The 8,260-nt window shown below is 34.0% G+C and overlaps 1 pseudogene; it reads left to right on the top strand.

Moving 5' to 3' along the window:
* The first annotated feature begins 1,700 nt into the window (after positions 1-1,700).
* On the top strand, positions 1,701-2,641 carry LOC141391809 (uncharacterized; annotated as a pseudogene).
* Positions 2,642-8,260: the final 5,619 nt, after the last annotated feature.

The raw sequence follows: 8,260 nt of genomic DNA, 5'->3' as shown, positions 1-8,260 counted from the left end.
TGGTTTCTTCGTCGTCTTCGCTGCTATTGGATACCAACAGATTTGAAAAATGTTCTTTCCATATCCTGAGTACACTATTTGTATCAGTTACCAAATTACCTTGCTGGTCTCTACAGGAGGATTTGCCTGTACCAACGCCATCAGTTTGATGCTTGACTCTTTGGTAGAATTTTCGGACTTCATTCTGGCTCCTGTACATCTCGATTTTTTCACACTCCCCCTTTTCCATATCTCTCTTTTTCCTGCGGAAAAGACGTTTCTCCTCTCTCCTTTTCTCCCTGTAACTCTCTCTTGCGCTACTCGTTGATCATACCATGGATTCCTTGGTGGAGGTCTCTGGTATCCAAGTATGGATTTTGCGGCAGTGTGCATGGAGTGGGCAATGCTTTGCCATTGCGCTGATATGTTATTGGGATGAGGAGTGCTTTGATTAAGCAATTGGGCTAGTTGAGTGGAATATGCTGTGGCTATCTTTTGTGATTGCAGCTTACCGATGTCTTACTTTCGTGTTGTGTCTGTTCGTACTTTGTTTGCTACGTTTAAGCGGGTGCGTACTTTTGCTGCAGCAAGGTAGTGGTCCGAATCAATGTTTGCGCCACGGAACGATCGTACATCCAACCCGCTCGATGAATGTCTTCCATCTATCACAACATGATCAATTTGATTTCTTTTTTTCTGATCTGGAGACAGCCAAGTGCCCTTATGAATTTCGAGATGATTAAATCTGGTACTGCTAACTACCATGTTTTTTGCAGCTGCACAGTCTATCAGCCACATACCATTGTCAGATGTTTCACTGTGGAGACTAAATTTCCCGACTGTTGGGCCAAAGATATTCTCCTTTCCAATTTTGGCATTAAAATCGCCTAGAATGATTTTAATGTCATGAGCAGGGCAACGGTCATACGTTTCTTCTAAGCGCTCGTAAAATATATCTATGGTCTGTTCGTAATGTTCTTCAGTGGGAGCATGAGCGCAAATAAAGCTGATGTTGAAGAATTTAGCTATTATTCGAATTGCAGCAAGTCTTTCATTCACTGGGGTGAAGCTTGATACCATATGTTTTAGCCTCCGACTAACAACGAATCCGCAACCAAAGTCATGCTTTACGTCATGGCAGCTATAATACAGTGCGTCACCTTTAGGTGTTGTTGTGACGCCTTTTCTAATCCATCGTATTTCCTGTATGGCAGTAATATCGGCCTTGTACTTTTCAAGTACTTCTGCCAATGCGAAGACTGCACCTTCTCTATAAAGAGTGCGAACATTCCAGGTGCAGATTCGCAGGTCATGGTCCTTAAAACGTTTGCGGGGTTCGTCAACTTTAGAGGGGTTTGTTTTTCTTTTCTTTCGTTTCTTCATAGTAGGCTGTCACATGTTAGCTCACTACCTTCAACGGGTGTTAAAGGCAGTTCCCCAGGTGACACCACGGGGAGGTCAGTGTCCACTTGGGATGAAAGAGGGACCAAGATAAATCCTGGGCTTTGCCAAGTTAAAACCGGTCAGGACCGTTCCTTGGTATCTTCCATCCCCTACGTCACATCTAAAGAAATATTTTATTTGCCTTTATTTATTTTCAGTGATGACTTCGAACCGAACAATGCTCTTGGTTCGCACTCTGGCATCCATGTGGTGTGTACATAAAATTTGCGTGTACGCTATACCACATGGCTTCGAAATTACAAAATATTTATACAGAAATGATTCTTTTTAGTGAAGACAGGAAACAATTCGGAAATTCCCGTGTATTTACACCATTTATAAATTGACTGAATATCCTAGAAAGTGAAGGAATCATTTTAGATTCAGAAATAGAAGGATATAAGGTAGTAAAACTTGTTCCTTTGTTGGATTTAGGCAATAATTTCGGGTTGAACACTATTCTTGGATTTTCGGAAAGTTTTTACAGCAATTTTTTTTTGTAGATTTTGTATAATGATACGTTGCGATACGCAGAAGTATAGTGAAGAAAATTTAAGTTTGTTGCGAAATGACTTTAATTATGGTGGTGAAGTAGTAGCATCAAATGTTAGGCAAACAGGTTTAAAAGAAACATACGTTTGGAATAAATTAAAACATTTTAATGTTCTTAATAAATCTGCTGTTTATGTTATGCATGATTTGCTGGAGGGTGTTTGCCATTACGATTTGATATTTATTTTAAATTCATTTATTACAAAATATAAGTTTTTTACTTAAGAACAGTTAAATTGTCGGATTTTGCTATTTAATTATGGCTCTAATTGTAAGAATAAGCAAACCATTTTAAATAGTGGAGCTCTTCTGAAATTTAAGTTGAAAATGTCTGCATATGAAATGAAAATATTTTCTTCTTATTTGTCTTTAATAATTGGAGACTTAGTTCCATATTGCGAAGAATGGAACTTATAATTACTGCTAAGAGCAATTCTAAACATATGTTGTAGTTCAGATGTCTTACATATTGAATCAAACGAAATACTAACAAACCTTATAAGTGAGCACCACAGTTTATACATGAAACTATCAAATTCGACTTTGAAACCTAAATATCATAATATGACTCATTATGGAACAAACATGTATTTGTTTGCACCCAAACATAAAATTGTTTCCACCCAAACATATATTTGTTTGCAGACCCAAACATATATTAGTTTAGGGACTGTTGAAAACATATATATGTCTGCTGCAAAGTATGTTTGGGACATATGCTAGAGAGGCCGTTTTTTTTGCGTGTAGATGAAGTCGTTCACCACATGGAGGTAGATGGCTAACCCAAAACTTGGCATAAGCTAAAAACTTCAAATGTTTCTATTGAGGCAGTATCTATATTGGTGGCAGTGGTTGTTTATATTCTGAAACGTAGATTTGAGTCCAAAATGTTTAGTTGTGAAGTTTCTTGGCCACTGCCTGAAAATGTAGCTAAAGACCTCAATATTCCTAAAATCGAGCCGATATAGCACAGATTAGTGTAATACCACCGATAGGGTCGCAAATGATTATTTTATGCGTTCATTACCTGTATCTTTGGGTAAAATTTCTAATCTTCACATGCACTCCTTCAGGGCTAAATTTGTTGTCCATTTTTGCAGCAATCTCTTGATAAATATGTCCATTCCTTTTTGCACGCTGCAAATCTATAGCACGTTCCGCCCACAGTTCCAACAGTAGCTAGGTATCTGCTTCGCACCATACACTCCGTTTCTTTCCTTTGGACATCTGAAGTATTATTATTATTTTTTTTTGCTGAAAAGAAAAAAAACATTTCAAATTGCTTATCTTTTTTTATGTTTCAAAAAAAACGTAAACAAATTGACACTAACTGATTGATTTTCTACAGTATTGCCATATTGAAATACATAAATTCAGTTTAAATTTCCTTTGATTTTGTGCATTAAGAATGTGGATAGTGCACAAATCAATTTGAATTAAGGCAGTTAATGCAAATTAACGCTGCCGTCTGTCTAGGATATAAGAATAAGTTGCTCCTCGACTGTGCATTTGTTTTTCTTTGCTGACGAACAAGAAGGCTCTTTATCTTCAATCGCATGATCTTTCTTCTTATTCATTACTTTTTTGGAACTCTTGTTACCCTTTTGGGTAATTGATTTTCAATGATTTGTGTTTCGGGTACTGTACTAAGGATTTCATCATTAAATAAGAACAAATGCAGGAGAAAATGGTTATGATGAAAAGGATGCAATGGAGGTAAACATACTTTTTCCATTCTACTACGGCTCTCATTGGGGGACCGAGCAAATTATATTTCAATGTCATCTCCTTCAACAATTCCGGATGTTCTTCCATATATAGCACCAATGTTTTTATTTGATAGGCTGTGGTTTTACTTGTACATACTGAAATAATAACATATATGTATTTTTGGATATCTATAAATGCATAAACATGCCTATTTGTATAACATACCTTTTATTTTCCATTGCTTTTTAAGAAGTAAATTATTTTTGCTTTTAAAATTTTTATATTTTCACCATTCGAAAAGTAAATTGATAGTGACTGATTTTGACATATCGTTTATTTGACAATCAATTTGAATTAAGGCAGTTAATGCAAATTAACGCTGCCGTCTGTCTAGGGTATTAGAATAAGTTGCTCCTCGACTGTGCATTTGTTTTTCTTTGCTGACGAACAAGAAGGCTCTTTATCTTCAATCGCATGATCTTTCTTCTTATTCATTACTTTTTTGGAACTCTTGTTACCCTTTTGGGTAATTGATTTTCAATGATTTGTGTTTCGGGTACTGTACTAAGGATTTCATCATTAAATAAGAACAAATGCAGGAGAAAATGGTTATGATGAAAAGGATGCAATGGAGGTAAACATACTTTTTCCATTCTACTACGGCTCTCATTGGGGGACCGAGCAAATTATATTTCAATGTCATCTCCTTCAACAATTCCGGATGTTCTTCCATATATAGCACCAATGTTTTTATTTGATAGGCTGTGGTTTTACTTGTACATACTGAAATAATAACATATATGTATTTTTGGATATCTATAAATGCATAAATATGCCTATTTGTATAACATACCTTTTATTTTCCATTGCTTTTTAAGAAATAAATTATTTTTGCTTTTAAAATTTTTATATTTTCACCATTCGAAAAGTAAATTGATAGTGACTGATTTTGACATATCGTTTATTTGACAACTTTATCGTCGTACAGAAACTCAAATTGATTCAAATACACACAGTTACGTTACGTTTTCTTTCGAGTTGTCGATTGTAGTCACCAATCGAATAGAACACATTTGCTGAAACCAAAACTGGATTTCTTTTCGAACTGAAGCGAAAGAAGTCTTTCTATCGTCTTAGAGAAATAGGCCATAAGAGTTCACACACTACGGCTTGTATAAATATGGAATATTAAAATATGTTTTCAATTCAATTCTTTCTTTATTGTGTGTAATATTAATATGGCTTAGAATATAATATGTTTTTAAACCATTGATCAATATTGTATATCAAACACCATTTTCCGTTAAAATCAAACATATTTCAATACTAGAAATATGATAAATTTAAGAGTACCTAGAGGTAGATTTGATAAAACCAGACAGCGCATTGGATTGGCTTGATTTATAATAATCTCCCTTTGTACTTTAACAAGAAGAATCTCAAGTTTTAGATCTGATTCAAATGTTATTAAGTCACTTCTGCTATTATTAAATAATGAATGAAAAATTTACATTATTATGTTATTTGTGAATATTCGAATGTTATTAAAACTGCAAATCGCAAGAGTAGCGAAAACATTTATTATAGTATTATAATAATATGGCTGAAAGGATGATGACTTTTCAAATAAAAAATATTATTGTGGGGTTTTTCATTACTTATGTACATAAAAATTCAGTTCTACTCTGACAACGTTACGACTTTCAAAACCTATTTTTCGTTGAGATTATCTATAAATATTGGTGTAAAATTAATTTTAGAATTGTACTATAATTGGATACAAGCCAGACTTCGAATCCATTTATCAGAACTGACAGAACATTACTAAATATGCGCATGATTTTCTAGGTACTTTGTTGATTGGACCTCTATATTTTATACAAACCCGCAAAAGCGAGCTTAGCCTTTCGGACCTTTTGGATGCGGGTTGATGTATTATCACGTGTACCTCCATTTACCTTTAAGTCTTATGTACTCAAAGTTGATGCTATGTCGGTTGTTTTGCTTTGTACATCTGATAACTGATTAACCGATTAGATATTAAGATAATGTTCGAGTTAGCGGCCCATTAATGGCATAATTTGTGCGATGCAAAGTAATGTTAATAAATCAACAAGTAATAATGAGGTATTCATGAATTCTAAGTCTGTAAGGAATTATTTATATTCCATTGACTTAATAAAAGAAATGAAACAATGGCATTTGATAATAAAAGGTCGTTCAGGTGTTCAATCTTTGATTGGTGCCTCAATATTCCTCGACTCGGATTGTTGTCGATTGTCCTGAAAATAACAATAAGAAATAGCATAAGTGACAGTACACACAAGCTTGTGTCACCCGGACTTTGCAGGTATAGGTTATTGTCATGTCTTACTCTGCATTTAAAGCGGTGGTATTGTGCTATGATTAATTTTCAAATCATATCGGGGACATATTTTCTGCTCAGAGTTTCCGATATACTCTGGTGCTTAATTAAGTCGAACGCTTTTTGCAAGTCAATGAAGACAAGGTGGGGCGAGTCAAGGCTCGTAGCCCTGTTGATGAAGCTGCCTTGTTAGATGTAGCCTAAAAGGCACAACATTTCTTGTTGAAGCCGCTCGCTTCGAGACAGACGCTGACAATACTGCGGTTTGTTCATCCGCCGTAGTTGTACTATATCAATGTTACATGCTGAACCGTTGAATTCCCACGTTTTGGATTGTACTTAGTATCAGCGTTCACATTCAACCTTACCGCCAAGTGTAGCCCTACCAGTAGCTTTGCGCTTACAATCCATCTGGGAGGATTATGAGTCTGCCAAAAAGCTTCTGCAGCTTTGTATTGGAGCGTGTTAATTAAGTTCGCGCGAAAAAAGTTGTAATGGCAATGTTAAGGGGTGTGGTTTTTGATGTTGCCGATACTAGTTTTTGTTTAGTTGCTTTTTAATTTTGCGTGTTCAAAGTTTTTAAAGTTTTTTGACTTTTGTGTAATAAAAGATTTTATGTTTCATATATTTATAACAATTTTGTAATTTTTTCATATTTCATGTTTTTATTTTTTTCTATATTCGTTTATTTTTAGTTTCTTTTATTTTAATTTATTTCATTTGTTCGTTTTATTATGTTGATTGTCTTTTTCATTTTTTATGACTTGTTTTAAGTTTTGATGTTTGCATTTGTCTTGTTGATGAGTTCCCTTCTTTTCTGTTTCGTTTTTCTTGTTGCTCCGTTGAAAATAATGTCTAGGGCGACGTGTTGATCGATGGAATGTTTGGCAGGTAACTAAATCTTCACTGCATTGAATATTACATTCGAAGTCATTTGAGAAATATAAGCAACAACAAACAACACTGCTTGTCGTTGCCTATGTCGCTAACTACTTGCAGAGTAGTTTATGTTTTTGTTTTTAATTGGGATTCAAACACATAGAACGACAAATAGAAATTCCAATACAACAACAATAATAAGGTCCGTTAGTTATGTGGATCATAACTAGGATCATTTTTATGTTTGTTGTTATTGGTTTATATGGTAGAGAGTTGCAAGCAGAGAAATAGAAAAGAAAAGGTCAATGAACATTTACATTTGATATTAAATATTCTTATTGGTGAAAAAGTTAAATCGTGCATATGGGTCACTCCATTGCATTTGAATAATACCAAAGATGAGATATTATGTCATCCATTATATAATGTAAATTTAATTGTTTGTGTTTAATTGTTTTTGAAGTCTTTAGCATCGGTATGGTTTGCAGTGAGTAGTAAAACAGGTCAAACCAAGTGTTGCTAAATGTGCTTTGGGAGTGCAATTTGCATTTAATGTATGAAGCTGTGGAGTGAAATTGACATTCTTGACTGATTTTTTTGTCGTTGGTACGCGGGTTATGTCCCCAATCCTTCCTCCTTGATTAAAATTATATAAAATGTATTTATGTCTGGTTAATGTAGCGAAATACAAAAGCCTCAAATGAAATTTGAAACTTTTGTTTTCATTCCCACATTCACAGAAAGCGTAAGCAAAAACCCTTCGCAACATTGAATGACAAACTATTATAGTTAAGACCATCGTTAGAAATAAAACACATTAAAAATTTAGACCGTGTTTTTCTAATTCCAATTTTACTGGCGCAGTCGGTACTGTTTTACTCCGAAGAATAAAACAGAAATCAATTTACGTTCGTTAAGAAAATAAAATGAACAATTTTAGCAATAAAAAAACGTTAAAATAAAATAAAGCTACAATAATTTTAAAGTAAAAAAAATTATTTAACTAAATACTTTAAATAAATTAAAAAAAATGCAATACCAAAAACAGTTTTAAAAAAGCAGGAGGAAATATTCCTCGAATTTAAATAAATATTAATGCAACAAGAAAAACAAATCCAGCAGCAACAAACAGAGCAGACAAAATAACAAACTCAGCAGCAAAAACAACATATACAAGAAGTAGTATATCAACAAAATCTTTTACAAAAAATGCATCAACAGTTAAAATAAAAAGTACAACAACAACACCAACAACAAGCAGAGAAACAATAACAACAAATGCAAGAACGGCAAACACAGGAGGAACAAAAATTACGAGGAAAATGCAAAAAC

The sequence above is a fragment of the Musca autumnalis genome, unplaced genomic scaffold, assembly GCF_047663935.1.
Source record: "Musca autumnalis isolate F117 unplaced genomic scaffold, ASM4766393v1 scaffold_118, whole genome shotgun sequence".
NCBI lineage: Eukaryota > Metazoa > Arthropoda > Insecta > Diptera > Muscidae > Musca > Musca autumnalis.
The sequence above is the reverse complement of the archived record's forward strand: the minus strand, read 5'-3'. Positions and strand labels throughout refer to the sequence as shown.